Raw genomic sequence first — 19,535 nt, 5'->3', positions numbered from 1 at the left:
TGCAACAAAATTGCAAACATATTAAGCTATCGAGCAATGAATTTAGACTGCTTTATTTCATTTTTATTTATATTCTTTTTTTATTGTTTTTAATTTTAATCCCTACATTTTTTTTCTTTATCAGTGATTTGTTTCCCAGTTCTACACTAAGCAGTAAGTGCTTTAGTATATGGCCCTAGTTCAAGATATCATGGTCTGGTTTTATTGTAAATAAAAGCAGATCTTCCAAACATTGAGAATCAAGCTTTCTTTATCTCTCAGATTTGACAGTCTGAAGTTTCATCTCCTATATGTAGCCACAAGGTTTTGTCCCTAAAACTATTATGAATTTAATGAGAAAATTAGAATATAGTCACGCCGTCACTGGAAAATATGTGTAGTTCTCATTTTAAAGCAGTTCTTACAGCTTTTCAGAAAGATATGTTGGAAGTAGACAAATGATGTCCAGTGTGACAGAAGTATAAGAGTGAGTGCTGCCTTACAAATTGAGAATTCTTACAAAATTACCTTTAACCCCAGTGGTCCTAGGAAGCTAACTCTCTGAATGGATTACTGCATAGTACTTAACCAATCTATGATTTCCTGAAGCCCTCAAGCTTAGTTTAATGATAAAAGTTTCAGGCCAGTCCAAGTGAGCAAGAGTTATATTTTAGACCATTGGTAACCTCAGGCACCTGAAGTTACTCAGAAGTAGCTGCATCTAAATGAATTCACTTGTTAGGGTCTCAGAACAACTGTCACAGAGGCCCTGCACTGAAATGAACAAACTCTATAGATTTAAAATAAGAATATGATTTACCAAGAAGGGCTACATAAAAACTGTACCCAGGAAAGAAGAAAGAAGAAAGCATTTCTTGTGACCTCCATGATGTTATATTGGTTGCAGTGCCTGTTAAAATTAAAGATTAATATAAACGAGAGAGAGAGAATATCAGTGATACTCATTAGAGAGAGAAAACAGCATATCTAAAATCCTTTTTCAGAAAATCTCCTTGTTTTAATTTGATGAGCAAAAAATATAATCTTATTTGTTATCAGCATTAACAAAGCATTTGCGGTATGCCAAACTGTATAATTAGGTTGACTTATAATAATTAATAGAAAAATATATCATAAAGAATTACTGATGAATACTATATGGGAATAATGAGGAAATTGATCTATTTCTTCATTGTGGAACATAATTAAAATTTATTACTAAAAGTATTATGCTTTGTACTAGGTATTTGGTATATGTTAGATTTGACATTTTAAATTAATGAAAAATATGATTATTTAATAGGTGGTATTGGAAAGCTGATTTTCTCAAAAGTAAATTCGATAATTTCCTCATGATATATCAAAGAAATCTCATATAAATTATAGTTTATTTTAATGGTGCCATAAAACAAAAAAATAATGTCTGTTTGATCTTGGTGTAGGAAATCCTTTCAAAATGTGCATGATAATGTTTTATGATATAATCTTTTTTTTTTTTTTTCTTCCCTGCATTTCATCCTTTTCCATCAAGCATACTGAACAGGTAGCTGGCTTTCTACTTCACTATTTTGATAAGGATTGTGGCACACCAAAAGAGAGAAATAGACCACATCTATTCTTGGATTTCTTTACTTTCTTTCAAGGCCAAAGTGCAAGTGTGAATATGGGCATTTTATGGAGGAGGAGGAAGGAAAAGTGGGACCATCTTACCTCATTACCTGTTACCTTAGCTCTTAGCCCAGGACTGTGGCATTACTCTGGAGACCTGGCAAAACTATTATGGGGTAGAGTTTTCAGGAAACTAAGGCAATAAACAAAGGCAGAGATACCACAAAGGAAAAAGAAATTCTGTATTTCCCTGCCTAAATATGGAAAAAAACCTTTTAGGCCGCTAAATATTTTCTTTGTTACTGAATAATAGTTTTTCATATTATACACTATATTTAATTTATTTAATTGTATACCTATTTTTGAAAATTTTGTTGGTTCCCAATTTGCATTATCATAAATGATACTTTAAAATGTGATTTATATAATTTTCAAACACAGCCTCAATTGTTTACTCAGAATAAATTCCTTCCATTTGGAAGTCTAGAGTAAAATAAATAAATAAAAATAATAGTGTATTATATATAATGTATAAATAAATATATTACTAATATATAATATAAAAGCCTCTTCATGCATATGGGCATATTTCTTTCTGGAAAACTTGGCAATTTTGAATCTAACACAGAATGTGTGAAATGGCTTTGTCATTATACTTTTGTTACATTATCTTTTTTCTGTTTTTTTTGCCAATTTAGTGGGCAAAAGCTTACATAGTTATTTGTTTATTTTTTTTACTACCAGAGAAGATGCAACTTAAGTTTTTTTTCAATTTGTAATGATTCTTCTTTTAAAAGAAAACGTCCATTTTTTCTAATGTGTTTAAGTGTTTTTAATGCTTTGTAAAACCTTTATGTACCTTAAAGATATGGTTTGTCCATGAAATTTGTTGCAAAAAATGTTATCCATTTGCCTTCTACTTATTGGTTTTATGTCTAACTTTGTAAAGGGTCATTTAGTATTAAATGTTAATGTAAGCCATTCTATTTTTCATTTCCTTTGTGTTTTTTTTTAAATTAGTGATATGCCTTTTCCATTTTCATTTAGAATTAAGTTGAAAAAGTTGCATATATTTTATTCTATTTCTTTGGTGTTTTCTGTTTTTACTACTAACCGTAATCAGTCTGAGACTTCTGTTGCCAGGGTATAGTACAAAATAATTTTCCTCATTCATTTATTGATTATCTAGAGATTTGAGCTTATAGCTATTGTTGGCTAGTCATGTCCTGGGGATAAAGTGGAGTATATAAGACAAAGTCCATGCCTTTAAACATTTTATTCCTTTAAGCATGTCACCTAGTAGTAAAGAAGAAATCTGCAGAAAGTATGTGAGAGAGTATTGGCTATTTAGGAGGTGGAAAAAGGTCAGTGGGGCGTGTGAAAAGAATATGACGAGAATCACAAGATAGGAGTAAAAAAAAAGATAATCAAAAGCCAGATCACACAGAGCTTCATGAGAGACACTAAGAGATTGGATTCAACTTAACTAAGGGCAAAAAGTTGTTGAAGGATGTAGCAGCGATGGAGCATCCTACAATTTTGCATCATCCTGAATCTCTGAATAAGTTTATAATTAAAATATCACATCCCACCTGCAATCAGGAACACCCATATTGGATGGCTCTGTGTTGGGAAATAATACTCATTCTGTTAAACCACTGAAGCTTGGGGGTGGTTATTACAGCAGCAAGCAGTTTCCTGTCCATATATAGTGAAGATACCAGATCTCCATTGTTGAAGTACTAGCATTTATTCAGCATTCAAAATATAATGGGTGACTTTTTTTTTTTTTTAGGATTTTTATTTGAGAGAGAAAAAACACAAGCAGGGGGAAGGGTAGAGGGAGAGGGACAAGCAGACTTCCCATTGAGTGGGGAGCTCAACATGGGCTCTATCCCAGGACCCTGAGATCATGACCTGAGAGCCAAAGTTAGGCACTTCTAACCAACTGAGCCACCTAGGCACCCCAAAATATAATGGGTGATTTCTAAATAAAAATCCATATGTTAAATCCTATGGTGGTTATAATAATAAGATGTTGTCTGCATTTAAAATATATGAAGAGATTTACAGTGACAGGTGGGAAATATTAAAAAGAGAAAAAAATAAAAAAAATTGCTAGCTAGGACATCAGCTTGGGAGTTGTCTCTCTTCTTGAGTATTCTTCCCTGTTGTTCAGTATCCAGTTTCAGTCATGAATAGGATCACTTTAAATGATTAAATGATGAAATGGGGGAACATGAGCTTTAGAAGTTAAGTTGTCTTATATATAGGGCACGCATGTGCACACACGCACACAAAAATTTTCTTGTGAGATGTGAATGTTCAGTCTTACTGGTTGTGCCACCTAAATGTATGTAAGTACAAAAAGGTTTAAGTGCTCTAAGACTAAACTCTTACCTGTTATCACAATGCATTTGAATACATGAAATGGTAATGTTTTTCTTTCAATAGATTGCTTTATTTTTGGAAGGTGCTTGTACTATAGATTGAAGTGTTGGTTGAATATAGAGTTTCTCTTTTTAATGTCTAATAATAAGCAGTGTAAACAGAGAAGTCAATTGAGGTTGGCAGGTTGGGAGAGTAGGGTTGGAGTTTATGCTATTATCTGCAGAAGCAAATTGTACAGGCAAAAGCAATCAGCATAGATCAATTTAGCCTGTGGAGTTGGGTTTCTGGTAAAGTACTGCTCTACATTCCACCTCCATTTACACTTGCCCCACAGGTTATTATTTATTATTGAACATTTTTATAAATTCTTAAGAGAAAGTAGTGTAATTCATTTGAAGTGATGCTACACTATTGTGCATGCAGTATACTCAAATTCTTGAAATTATTATTCTGACTTATAGGTAATGAGCTGTTATTCAAGTTACTTCTTGTGGTTACAACTTTAACAGATTCATTTCTATTTGTTAAAGTATTATGCTTATTTATAGTCATTAGGAAAAATAGTTTTTAGTTAAGTGAGCTCTGAATCATTATCTCTGAATTCTTTGTGTGTCCTTTGTAAAATGAACTAAACATAGTGGTTAGCTTGGTAAAATATGTAAAATCTATGAACTATTTTGGCTATTGAGGAAATTTTGTTGAAGTTTTTATCAGAATTACATTTCAGTAGTTACAACACACTGAGAATCAACATCACATACTTATTTCTAGGTTATGTAGTTCTTATAAGAGTGATGCCATGAGGGGCGCCTGGGTGGCTCAATCGTTAAGCGTCTGCCTTCGGCTCAGGTCATGATCCTGGGGTCCTGGGATCGAGTCCCGCATCGGGCTCCCTGCTTGGCAGGAAGCCTGCTTCTCCCTCTCCCGCTCCCCCTGCTTGTGTTCCTTCTCTCGCTGTGTCTCTCTGTCAAATAAATAAATAAAATCTTAAAAAAAAAAAGTGATGCCATGATATTCACTTTGTATTGCAAGATGAATTGTGCATGTACATAATATATTATTACTATCAGCAACATATCAAGTGTTGCTGATCAAAAATTGTTTAAAAATTAAAGAAATTATAGGGTAAATAATAACTAGAAATTTATTGAATACTGTAGCTGTAGTGTACTTTACATTAAATTAAGGGCTATGTGGTATACAAGTTAGGTGCAGTGTGTAGTTGTCTTCCTAATCCTATAGTTGAGAAGACAAAAGTAATGCATGAGAAATAACTAGAGAAAAAAGACAACAAAGTTAATAAATCACATGGTAATTGAATACAGAAGTTCAGAAAAAGGTGAGGTGAGTAGAGGCTTTAGCATTCAGAATATTTCATTCAACAGTTTAAATTTGAATTGAGGTGACTGTAAAGGTTTGGATAATTAAAGAAAATGCCTATTCTGGATTTGTAGAATATCAAGAGCACATACATATAAGTTGGATGTAGTTTTGTGTTTTAAGGGAACCGAAGGGTGGAGGAAACCTTGGTTCTTGGTGAGAAAACAAGTCAACTAAGTAGAGTGGGCAAGATTAGAGAAAGCTTTGAAAGCTATGGAACAAATATATAAAAATCTCCATCATCTCTCTATCCATCATCTATCTATCACCTATTGATCTGTCCCAATTCAGAAGCTCTTGAATCTCTAGATCAATAATGAAATGCTTTTATGAACTGAGAGTATTTTGGGTAACATTGGCAACTGATGATGGTAAGTTTTGATTTCAGTATATTTTCCCTTCAAGAACATAGCCTCTCCACCCAAAACCTGCTGTTCTTAATCATTTAAATAATTTATACAAGAGGGGTGCCAGGGTGGCATAGTCTGTTAAGCTTCCAACTCTTGGTTTCGGCTCAGATCATGATCTCAGGGTCATGGGATCAAGCCCCACCTCAGGCTCTGTGATCAGTATGGAGTCAGCTTGAGATTCTCTGTCCCTCTCCCTCTGCCCCTCCTGCTCATGCTCTATCTCTCTCTTTCTCTAAGATAAATAAATAAATCTTTAAAAAATGATTTATACGAGAACAGATGATTTTTCTTTGGGTGTAAATTAACTGGTTGGTTTATACATGGAAAGCAAGCTATCATTAATTATTATGTTTTAGACATGGGGCTGGGTACATCATGTGTTTTTTTATATAATTCTTCACAGCAGTGCCTGGAATTAGATGTTTTTATCATTTAACATTAGTAATCAGGGACATTAGAAATACGTTATTAAGCAATTCCAAAGTCTATGCTTTCTTTTATAATCAAGCTGCCACATCAAATTGTCCTTGGTTAGATCTATTAGATGTGTTCATCTTTATTTCACCTCTTTCTGAAATAATATGCACCCTCTACTCTCCTTTTTTCCAAAGCTGAGATGGGCATGTTGATACCAGGTATCCCTGTAGCTTAGCTGACAGTAACCAAAGGCAAGCACCTGATCTAGGTTGAGTCAGACAGTTTCTCTCACTATAGAAATTTGAACTATGATACACAGCAATAAACTGAGCAGATATTGGTAATTGGATCTATAAATGATGAGGTTAAAGCCAGAATCACTGCTATGAAGAGTCATAGTATGTTGCAAGTGAAACTTAGGTGGAAGCAGAAGCCTTAGAGAAGCAAGTCCCCGAGAGGAAAATGAAACAGATGTGGATTGAGAAACAGAGGCATGCAGGAGTCTATGTCTTTGTATGACTAAAAGTGTCTTTATTAGATACTTTTGCTTGAATAGACATAAGACTCTAGGTTCGAAATCCTATTTTCATTGCAAGTTGTGGATTTTATATTATTTTACAGCATCTTGTGGTACAAAAGAAGAGCTGCATCCTAGTTCATTTTTATCTCTTTAAGCAGTTTAGTTTTTCTTAGTGGAAACTTGTAAGTTTTGTTGTTATTTTTATTTGTTGTTGTTGACAACAAATATCTCAATGAGCCCCTGTGATTTAGGTATGCAAAAATGACACATTATTCAATTTTATTTAATAAAACTACTGTCATCATTTTCAGTGTGAATAGAAATATGAGGAACTTATGCATATGTAAAAGAAATTGATCCTATCTGTCACAAATAAATTAATCTTTTCTTCTTCATGAAGAAGCACTAATAGTAAAATAATTTAACCCAAAGTTTTTGCTTTCCTTAAGTCACTAGAAAAGTGATTATTCCCAAGATTCTTATAGACAACTATCATGTGTGAATATTGTATAAGAATGTCAAGACAATTCATCACATTTAAAAACAGTGAATCTAATGCATTTAAGTAACAATTCAACAATAATAGTATGAAACCATTACTAGTTTGGGTGCTCTGCATGTAATAAATTATTTCTTTAGTGTTAATATGAAATGTGACAGCAATTTCTGAGAATGTCTCCATGCAATGAAAGTCTAATTAGAAATAATTAACAGCATATTTGGAAGGGGTCAATGGATTTTTCATTCCATATGGCAGTATCTTAAGGCTAGAAATTTTTGGAAAATGGATACAATTTGTTTTTCCAATACTTTATATATATATATATATGTGTGTGTGTATATATATATATATATATATATATATTTCCCTTCAAAGATATTTCATGCAAAGGTAAACTAGGTACAGAAAAAAATTAATGGTTAGATGATATAGGTATTATTCTATAGATGTTTGTGGATAGTTATTGGTCCTATTTGGCCATATAGGAAGGAGGCACTTCTCTGTCCCCTTTTAAGCAGAGTTAAACCATATTTCAAGTGACAAGAAAATGACATGTGATAAGAGGTGGGGTTGGAAACAACAATTGCCACGGTTCTTTGAATGATTCTAGTGAACTAAATTCTTTAAACCACTGTTTGTTCATTTAACAAGTATTTATTGGGTATTCTTATTGTGTCCCAGGTATTCCTCTAGGTGTTCAGAACACCTCAGTGAACCAAACAGACAGCCCTGCTCTTGCTGAGCTTAGGCTTTTTCATATGTCCATTTTTCTATACCTAATTAAAATGTATCATAAATGCTTGGCAGCTTTCACCAGTAATGTGCAAAATTTGATGTGTATTTATGCCTCTCCTTTGCATCTACTTAGTCATTCAATTTGCTTGTTCTCTCAAATGTTAAGAGCAAAGTGCTTGTAAATCCTTACATTTTTCAGTGCAAGATCACTTACAAAGACCCATGGCAGTGCTACTTGAGAGAACATATGAAACTGTCATAAAAGTGCTGACCCCTCTAGGCTACCATTTTTTTGCAAGATAAGCTAGTTGTAAAACCAGGCAATTCATAGACATTAGTTTACATATCTAGTTTGGGGAACTGTGAGAAAATCATGGATATATTTGGAATTCCATTTGTACCTAGTACCTCATCAGGAAGATGAGAAATAGAGAGTTCAGGGGAAGATAAATGTTGGGTTATTGCCAAATCCATGTAAAATCTCAATCTAGAGATCTCCACAGATCATTGTTGACTCTACAAAGAAGAACTTGGGAAGACACACACTTCAAGGGATAGGAAATTATACCATGAGCTAAAATAATCTCTTTGAGCTGGAGTTTAAATTTAAAGAAGTCAAAAGAAACAGAAAGTAAATAAGAATATATAATTTCATATCATTATACAAAAAGTTTCCTGGGTACACTCTTAGGAGATTTGAAAGGAATGCATAGCACAGAAACAGTTGTCTAGAGGATACAGTTAGTGGTGGCACTGGGAAGTCAAACCAAGGAAATCGGGTACCCTTCCTGTGGCTAGAGACACCAGAGGGAAACAAATCCCTCACAGTTCTGTTGGTGTAATCAACTACAGAGGTTCCTGAAAGCCATTGTTAGCTCAGAGAGGAGAGCTTCTAGGTTCTGCCACCAGACAACTCCATAGCTATCACCAGCAGTCAGCTATAAGAATGCATAGCCGTCAAAGAGGCATTGCTGTTAAGGAAAATTTTATGGAAGTTGTAATTAACATCCAAAAGCACTTGCAATATAATATCAAGTGAAAATGAAGGATGCAAAACTTTCTATATAATACAATATAAAGAAATATGTATTTTATATATGTCCATATGTAGAACATAGAGAAAAGGGATACGTATTTTCTTCAATGAACATGACTTAAATATATAATCATGGAAAAGTTTTTTCTGTAATTCAGTCTTAATTACTGTGAACTTTTATGTAATACACACTCCATTTTTGACTTAAGTATATCTTAATGTCCATCTGAAAGAGTTTTGCAGTTTGGAGACTTTCTTTTTCTGTACATCAAAGTTGATTTATTAAAATATTAACATAGGAGTGAGTGAGGAGTGAATGATAACTTCAAAGTCCTGTATTCTTTTATAACCAATCAAAGGGTGTAATAGGGGGAAAGGAAGCATAACTACTTCAAAGATATTTTAATAGCTTAAAATACTAGTTACAACAATAAGAGTTATTATGATTTGGGTCCCATTCTCATGGGAGCCAAAAGAATTTGGGTGGAAACTGGTTACAGAGACATCTACTGGAGCTGCTTAGGACTGTATGAAATGAGAAAATACCATGAAGGAAATTAGTGATTGTGCAGATGGGGTATCAGATTTAATTTCCTTCTAAGAAGCTTTCCTTCAGAAAGAAGAAGTAAGGGAAGACTTTATGTAGGATCAAAGTCAAGTGATAAATAGGTGGAATGAGAATTGCTAGAAATGTTTTCTTAAAAGATTATGAATTTGATTTCTTTCTAGATTACTGACTCTTCTGTCCTTTTCTTTAGAAGTGTTACCAGCCAAAACGGATTAGGCCTTCCACAGCTTTTTTTTCTTTTTTTCTGTACAGAACTCACCTTCAGTTTCTTGCTAATACTAATACTGTTTGCTGTTTTAATAAAGGGTTCACCCCTCATAGTTTATATCCTAGATTGAGATTGATGTGTGTACGCTGACTACCAAAAATCTTAGTCACAAACTGTGAGAGCAGCAAGGGTGATGTCTGGACAATATCAGGGATGGTAGCCAGGTGAAAGGGAAATTAACTGTGTAATCCATCCTTTTAGGAAGCTGAGAGGCATGAACCATGAGAGACGATGGACTCTGAAAAACAAACTGAGGGTTCTAGGGGGGAGGGTGGTGGGGGGATGGGTTAGCCTGGTGATGGGTATTAAAGAGGGCACGTTCTGCGTGGAGCACTGGGTGTTATGCACAAACAATGAATCATTGAACACTACATCACAAACTAATGATGTAATGTATGGTGATTAACATAACAATAAAAAATTTAAACTAAAAAAAAAAGCTGAGAGGCACTACCTCTCCAGAAGTGTCAGGATAACTCTCCACAGGTATGAAACAGCGTATCTTTTCATAGATTATTAGGACAGGTTTGAGTGCCCACAAAAATCTACATTAGGCAAATGATCTGTTAATTGGTCTGTTTTAATCTAATAGTCACCATAAAGAAAGAATAAATATAATGAGAATGAAGAAAGTCAGCCATCAAAACTAACTTCCACATTTATTAAAACTGCTTAGTTCTAATTTGAAATTGTCAACTAACAGCCCGTAAGTCATGAAATAAATTGAAATACTGTGTGACAGATTGTTAATCAATGCAGATCATCTAAGATAATATGTTCACTCAAATTAACATGGCAATCAATAAGATAACAGATATTGTAATCCAGTAGATACTGTATACACTCAGTAATTAATACATTCAAAAACATTTGCTGAACTCCTGCATGTTAACTTTTATGCAGTCAGTTTACCTTTCGTCTTGACCATAAGTTTTTGCTGAAGCATTTGGCATATAATCAAGATGCCTTATTGGCCTAAATGCTCCTTAGCAAGGCTGAGGCATTTCCTTAATAAAAAAAAAAAAGTTCATTCTGTGAATCTACCTGTGAAAAGTCTGTGTCCATCATATTTGTGTTTATTATACAGGAACACAAAAATCTGAGTGCTTTTGTCAGCAAACTGACAAATGCTAGAGAAATGAAAACACCAACTTTGACAGTAACAGGGAGACCGCATTTTCATTATTCAAAGAGTATGCTAGTGTCATGATTTGAGAAGTAAGAGGGAGGTACAATCAAAGTAAAAAACATTTAGCTGCTTTCTCTTGCTTTGTCTAAGGGAATTGAAATGAATTTGATTTGAATTGACTTATCTCTCAATTCAAGATAGAAACATCATTTGTCATCCTGTTAGAATTACTTACTACTAATTTTAATTTTAAGTGGTTGACTAGCTTTTTAACTCTCTATTCTAAGATAAACCCTCTAAATTCTATATTTAAATATTATTTCTACCATAAACGTCATTGAGCATTGAAAGCTTGATCCAGCTCTCTAATCCTATCCAGCTCTGTTCTTATGTTACTAGAGCTTTTAAAGTCTTTGCATTCATGCCATGTTTTTGACATTTATATCAGGTACAATAGATGAGCCTAAAATAAAACAAGTGATGCTTACATGTGAGGTACACAATCTCTTTCTGGCAAGGTTCTTATCTTTTCAAAAAACCACAGAATTTATTGCCTGTGTTTTTTTCTTTAGGAGAAAACTTGACCTTGTTTCATACCACATATTCTTGACACACTGTAATAAACGGGTTTCTTTTCTTTCTAATTGCTTTTTTTTTTTAAAAATTAAGAGAAGAAACTTCTCCCCACAGGCATCTAATTCTTACCATTTTCTGTTATTTTTTTGTTATTGTCAGAAAATATGTTCTCAAGGCCATCTCAAAAATTATATTCCTGTAGAAGTAGTTCGACTTCATATAGCCATGCTATAATTGTGTGTGGTCTCCATAAAATTGAAAGGAGAAACAAAATTATAGAATAACAAGGTAAAAAAAATCAAGCTTTATTTCAAGAGTAAAACAGTTGACACATTGAATTCTTACTATAGACCAAACACTCTCCTAAATACTTTAAATATATCATTACTTAAATTGGCATAAGATGAAACTGAAGCTCATAAAAGCTAAGTGACTGCCCCAGGTCATCCAGGAATTAGGTGATGGAGTTAGGAGTTGAACATATGTGTGCTTACAGACCTTGACATCTTATGACTATACTATACTATTTTCAGGTGTTGCTTTAAATACTGACTTTTCCTATCAATATGAAGCACAAATGCTGGATAAATGAAGGGTTTTAGTAACTAAAGATAGCATTTGCCTGAATTCAGGAGAATTTTAATAGCATGTAAATGACCTCATACCATTCTGCTCTACTCGACCATTTTATCAAAGTTCTGAAAAAAGTTTGTGTTATCATGTGTTGACTTTTTTAAAATAAATATATGGTTGATGACTTTGTAGTTTTCTTGTGGAGGATATGTGTAAAGAATAAGTTTCCTGGTTATATAAAAATATTTTTAGTTTGTAAATATTTCTAAAATTCCCTGAGATAGTAAACCATTTGTTTTTTATTATTGATGTTATTTATATTTTGAACATTAAACATTTCCTGGTGTTTGAGAGCACATGCCTAATACTGAGGTATATTGGGGAAAAAAACCCAATTACAAAACAGATAAAATATAAGGAATTCGTTACATGATATTCTAAATGAGTTGTAAGAGAGGGGTTCTATACAGTAAAGTAAAAGGGTATCAGTAGAACTATATAAATGCTCTTTACTGTTCTGTCATGTTTTTAAGCCAGGAGAAAAGTAATGCGGACATAACCAACAATCTACTTAAAGAAATCCCAGATTTCCAGTTAAGATCTCAAAGCTGTTTATTATGGATTGAGTTGTGTCCCTCCAAAATTCATATGTTGAAGTCCTAACTCTCAATACCTCAGAATGTGACCTTGTTTGGAGATGGGGTCTTTCTAGAGGTAGTCAAGTTAGAATGAAGTCATTAGGGTGGGCCTTAATCCAATATGACTAGTGTCTTTATAGGAATGTGAAATTTGGAGACAGATACACAGGGCACAGTGTGTGAACATGAAATGGACATCTACAAGCCAGTGAGAAAGGCCTGGAACAGATTCTTCTCTCATGGCCCTCAGAAGGAGCCAACTCTTTCAAAACTTTAGTTTCAAACTTTGAACCCTCAGAATTGTGAGACATTAAATTTCTATTGTTTAAGCCACCTAATTTGTGGTACTTTCTTATGTCAGTCCAAATAATAATACACACATATTATTCTTTATTGGTACAATGGCATGCCATTATTTTTGTTACAAGATGGTTACTATTTCTCTAAAGTATTTTGTGAAATGACATTGTGGCTACTGTTGTAAAATGGAAAAAAAAGACAAACTATCTAAAACAATGCATGTGGTAGAGTTCTTATACTCACTTTTATTTACAGTCCTCACTTGTATTGCAGAATAGTAGTTGATATATTTTTGTCACAGATTATGCCTGGTTTAAAAGGAAACAAGTTGAGACACCTGGGTGGCTCAGTTGGTTAAGTGTCTGACTTTGGCTCAGGTCATGATCTCAGGGTCCTGGGATCGAGGCCCACTCTGGCTCTCTGCCCAGTGGGGAGTTTGCTTGTCCCTCTCCCTTTCCCTCTGCCCCTCCCCTCCACTCGTGCTCTCTCTCTCTTAAATAAATATTGTTTTTTAAAAAAAGAAAAAATCTGTTTGTATATGCATAAATTTGCACAATTTCCTCTTCTGTATTTTTATGTATTAAGAATAATTCTAATAATTACTTTGTTCATAATATTGCTTAACTGTAAAACATTAAATGATTTTTCTTTTAACCAATAATAATACTAAAGTCAATATAATCTTTATCATTTGAATGTTCTCTGAAATGAGTGGCTTTTACTTTCTTTTTTTTTTTTTTTTAGTGGAACTCATTCTTTTTATTATGTTAATCACCATACATTACATCATTAGTTTTGGATGTAGTGTTCCATGATTCATTATTTGCGTATAACACCCAGTGCTCCATGCAGTATGTGCCCTCTTTAATACCCATCACCAGGCTAACCCATCCCCCCACCCCCTCCCCTCTAGAACCCTCAGTTTGTTCTCAGAGTCCATCGTCTCTCATGGTTCGTCTCCCCCTCCGGTTCCCCCCCTCCTTCATTTTTCCCTTCCTGCTATCTTTTTTTAAAAAATTTTATTATGTTATATTAATCACCATACATTACACCATTAGTTTTTGATGTAGTGTTCCATGATTCATTGTTTGCCTATAACCCCCAGTGCTCCATGCAGTACGTGCCCTCTTTAATACCCATCACCAGGCTAACCCATTCCCCACACTCCTCCCCTCTAAAGCCCTCGGTTTGTTCTCAGCGTCCATCGTCTCTCACGGTTCGTCTCCCCCTCCGGTTCCCCCCTTCATCCTTCCCCCCCTGCTCTCTTCTTCTTCTTTTTCTTTTTTCTTAACATATGTTGCATTGTTTGTTTCAGGGGTGCAGGTCTGTGATCCGATAGTCTTGCACAGTTCACCGCGCTCACCTGAGTTGCTTTTACTTCCTGTTTTAACTCAGTTGAAATAACTGAATTGGGAGTAAGAGGACAAAGATTCTATTTTAACTGTTTGCTCTTCCCTCCACCTCCTATAATTTAAATATATTGAAATTACAGGAACAATAGGAACAGAAGAACTCATCGGGGAAATGAATTTAAAAACTGTTTTTACTATCACTTATAATTCTGAAAATATGTGTTCTCATAGGGAATTACACTTTACTTTCAAACTGAACACTAATTGTAAGCACAGAGTCTTTGGTGGTTATTTAGAAATAGTCTTTTTAAAAGTACTTCCGTAAATATTATAAATAGTAACTTGAAGCCTTTCTCATTGAAAAGGCCTAGAGAAAGAAGTTGTTAGATATGCATTAAAGTTTGATTATTATCAAATGCTTCAGAATCGATACATCCACTGTTTAATGCTATAAAAATATTTAGAAAATATGAGCTTAAACATAAAAATGCACTTAAATTATCATCTGTTCCCGTCCTGACAAAAGGCACTCAGCAAACGGCAAAAAGGCATTCAGTTTTTATTAGGTAAAAACTTGCTCTGCAGCCTTATCTTCTGAATTTAGTATCTTTTTCTGAATGATAGCTTTCCTTTGTCATCCAAGTACCAACAGCCGGTGGTAGTTGTCATGGTGTCTGATTCATCGTCCATAGTATCTTCATGTATAGTTTTAATTAAATCTGGAAAGGTTCACTTCCACAGCTGCCAGTGGCTCCGCATTTTCCCGCTGAAATCTTGCTCTCCGGCCTGTAATAGTGTCTCTTGCCGTGTCAAACAGCTGCTCAGTATGTACAGTTGTTGAGCCTGACCTTTTCATCTTCTAGTGTTCAGACTAACAGAAGGTAGAGTGGCTGAGAGGCCTCACTGATGTCATCTTTGTGCTTAACTCTTAATTCAGAATATGGTGGTAATAATAGTTCTGAGCTTAAGCACAATCCATGTTAAAAGTTCTATAATTGCTAAATTATAACAATCATAATCATGTGAGATGACTAGAAGGGAAGAGATCAGGAAATATACTTTTCTGTTTTAAAAGGATTTTTAGTTCATTCATTTCAGAGCATGCCTGCTTGAAGGAATATACAGCTAGTATTTCAATTACACAATTTTTAAGATGCTATCACTGCAATCACCTACTTGGAAATAATGAAGAACTTCCCATTCCATCACATCCTCCAGTATGATAGTGTGCGTACCAATCTTGGATCTACTGGCAATCAGTAACAGGATAGTAGTAAATTATTAGAAATTGGTTAGGCATTGGCTTAACAAAATAGATGGAAAGAAGAGATATATTGACTTCCATTCATAAAAAATATATATGAATAATTATGTACATTTAGTACACTTTATTCTTGGTTTGGATATCATTTCCCCTTATACAAACATAACCACTTTCATGACTTCATCACATTGAAGAACCTTGTTCGTGATCTAACTTACTAAATACGGCTTTTAACCCTGGAGCACTTGACCTTCTGTTTTCTTCAGCCACTGTAGGAAGAACCAGAGTCTGAATGTTTCATCATTTTAACCCTTTATATCACTCAGGAAAATATACTCAAAAGTTTGAAATCATATGTTTATGTTAAAAGCTTTGAACAGATTTTGAAGGTTAGTCTTTAAAATTTAGTCTTCAAGAAATTATTCCCAAGTGGAAAGAAAATTTTACAATTTCATAGAGCAGCAAATTTAGAGAAGATTGAAGTCTGAGTATCCTAATAATGTAGTTTGAGGAAGAGTGATGTCAGATACATGTTAGTGAATTTCCCTTACTATTATGAGCTGATTAAATTAGCATATATAAATAGTTTAGTAAGTATTGATAAGCAATAATATAGTTAAAAACATAAAGCAATAGATAAAATTCTGCACATTTTACAGTGGTGATACTTGCAACAGGTCTCCCTAAAAAATCATAGATTTTGGAAACTTAAATAGACTTTAGAGATTATTTTAATCCCTGCATTTTCTAGATGTTTAAACTGAAGCTCAGAGTTGTTAGGAGAATTGCCAGTGGTCACAAAGATAGATAGTGACAGAACCAAGAATGTCACCCATTCTTCTGTTTCCCATGTGATTTTCTAATCAGAAAGTCCTAGTTTAAAATATCATGTCTACCATCCAATGTTTTAGAGACCTTGCCTAAACCATACAGAACAAAGGTTTCCTCATCTGTAAAGGATGGAAAAGTATGAGAAGGGTTGATAAATGTTTTTAGGTGCATGGTCACATGGTATATATACTGAAGACTGATACCTGTTATTACTATTAAAGATTATATAACCTTGGCAAATTTTCTTACCTATATATAATTAAAGAAAAAAGAATGATCTCTCCGTATGAAGAGAACACATTTTTATATGGGTCGCTTCTCTCTGTAGAGACTAGGGTTTTAGGGGGCCCTAAGTATATGATCATTTTTTTTCTTTTTTTAAAATTTTTTATTCTTATGTTAATCACCATACATTACATCATTAGTTCTTCATGTAGTCTTCCATGATTCATTCTTTGTGCATAACACCCAGTGCTCCACGCAGAATGTGCCCTCTTTAATACCCATCACCAGGCTAACCCATCCCCCCCATCCTCCTCCCCTCTAGAACCCTCAGTTTGTTTTTCAGAGTCCATCGTCTCTCATGGTTCGTCTCCCCCTCCAACTTACTCCCCTTCATTCTTCCCCTCCTGCTATCTTCTTCTTTTTCTTTTTCTTTTAAAATATGTTGCATTATTTGTTTCAGAAGTACAGATCTGTGATTCAACAGTCTTGCACAATTCACAGCGCTCACCATAGCACATACCCTACCCAATGTCTATCACCCAGCCACCCCAACCATCCCACCCCCCATCACTCCAGCAACATTCAGTTTCTTTCCTAAGATTAAGAATTCCTCATATCAGTAAGGTCATATGAAACATGTCTTTCTCTGATTGACTTATTTCACTCAGCATAACACCCTCCAGTTCCATCCACGTCGTTGCAAATGGCAAGATCTCATTCCTTTTCATGCTGCATAATATTCCATTGTGTATATATACCACTTCTTCTTTACCCATTCATCTGCCGATGGACATCTTGGCTCTTTTCACAGTTTGGCTATTGCGGACATTGCTGCTATAAACATCGGGGTACACGTACCCCTTCGGATCCCTACATTTGTATCTTTGTGGTAAATACCCAGTAGTGCAATTGCTGGATCGTATGGTAGCTCTATTTTCAACTGTTTGAGGAACCTCCATACTGTTTTCCAGAGTGGATGCACCAGCTTGCATTCCCACCAGCAGTGTAGGAGGGTTCCCCTTTCTCCACATCCCCGCCACCATCTGTCGTTTCCTGACTTGTTCATTTTAGCCATTCTGACTGGTGTGAGGTGGTATCTCATTGAGGTTTTGATTTGGATTTCCCTGATGCCGAGCGATGTTGAGCACTTTTTCATGTGTCTGTTGGCCATTTGGATGTCTTCTTTGGAAAAATGTCTGTTCATGTCTGCTGCCCATTTCTTGATTGGATCATTTGTTCTTTAGGTGTTGAGTTTGATAAGTTCTTTATAGATTTTGGATACTAGCCCTTTATCTGATATGTCATTTGCAAATATTTTCTCCCATTCTGTCCGTTGTCTTTTGGTTTTGTGGACTGTTTCTTTTGTTGTGCAAAAGCTTTTGATCTTGATGAAATCGCAGTAGTTCATTTTTGCCCTTGCTTCCCTTGCCTTTGGCGATGTTTCTAGGAAGAAGTTGCTGTGGCTGAGGTCGAAGAGGTTGCTGCCTGTGTTCTCCTTTAGGATTTTGATGGACTCCTGTCTCACGTTTAGGTCTTTCAACCATTTGGAGGCTATTTTTGTGTGTGGTGTAAGGCAATGGTCCAGTTTCATTCTTCTGCATGTGGCTGTCCAATTTTCCCAACACCATGTGTTGAAGAGATTGTCTTTTTGCCATTGGACATTCTTTCCTGCTTTGTCAAAGATGAGTTGACCTTAGAGTTGAGGGTCCATTTCTGGGCTCTCGATTCTGTTCCATTGATCTATGTGTCTGTTTTTGTGTCAGTACCATACTGTCTTAATGATGACAGCTTTGTAATACAGCTGGAAGTCCAGAATTGTGATGCCGCCAGCTTTGCTTTTCTTTTTCAATATTCCTCTGGCTATTCGGGGTCTCTTCTGGTTCCATACAGATTTTAGGATTATTTGTTCCATTTCTTTGAAAAAGGTGGATGGTATTTTGATGGGGATTCCATTGAATGTGTAGATTGCTCTAGGTAGCATTGACATCTTCACAATGTTTGTTCTGCCAATCCATGAGCATGGAACGTTTTTCCATTTCTTTGTGTCTTCTTCAATTTCTTTCATGAGTATTTTATAGTTTTCTGAGTACAGATCCTTTGCCTCTTTGGTTAAATTTATTCCTAGGTATCTTATGGTTTTGGGTGAGATTGTAAATGGGATCGACTCCTTGATTTGTCTCTCTTCTGTCTTGTTGTTGGTGTATAGGAATGCCACTGATTTCTGTGCATTGATTTTCTATCCTGCTACTTTACTGAATTCCTGTATGAGTTCTAGCAGTTTTGGGGTGGAGTCTTTTGGGTTTTCCACATACAGTATCCTATCACCTGCAAAGAGTGAGAGTTTGACTTCCTCTTTGCCGATTTGGATGCCTTTGATTTCTTTTTGTTGTCTGATTGCTGTGGCTAGGACTTCTAATACTATGTTGAATAGCAGTGGTGAGAGTGGACATCCCTGCCGTGTTCCTGACCTTAGGGGAAAAGCTCTCAGCTTTTCCCCATTGAGAATGATATTCGCTGTAGGTTTTTCATAGATGGCTTTTATGATATTGAGGTATGTACCCTCTATCCCTATACTCTGAAGAGTTTTGATCAAGAAAGGATCCTATACTTTGTCAAATGCTTTTTCTGCATCTATTGAGAGGATCATATGATTCTTGTTCTTTCTTTTGTTAATGTACTGTATCACATTGATTGATTTGCAGATGTTGAACCAGCCTTGCAGCCCAGGGATAAATCCCACTTGGTCATAGTGAATAATCCCTTTCATGTACTGTTGGATCCTATTGGCTAGTATTTTGGTGAGAATTTTTGCATCCATGTTCATCAAGGATAT

This window comes from Eumetopias jubatus, unplaced genomic scaffold (genome assembly GCF_037043125.1).
Source record: "Eumetopias jubatus isolate StellerSeaLion01/CBP00866 unplaced genomic scaffold, mEumJub1_p1.0 scaffold_4, whole genome shotgun sequence".
NCBI classification, from domain to species: domain Eukaryota; kingdom Metazoa; phylum Chordata; class Mammalia; order Carnivora; family Otariidae; genus Eumetopias; species Eumetopias jubatus.
The sequence above is the reverse complement of the archived record's forward strand: the minus strand, read 5'-3'. Positions refer to the sequence as shown.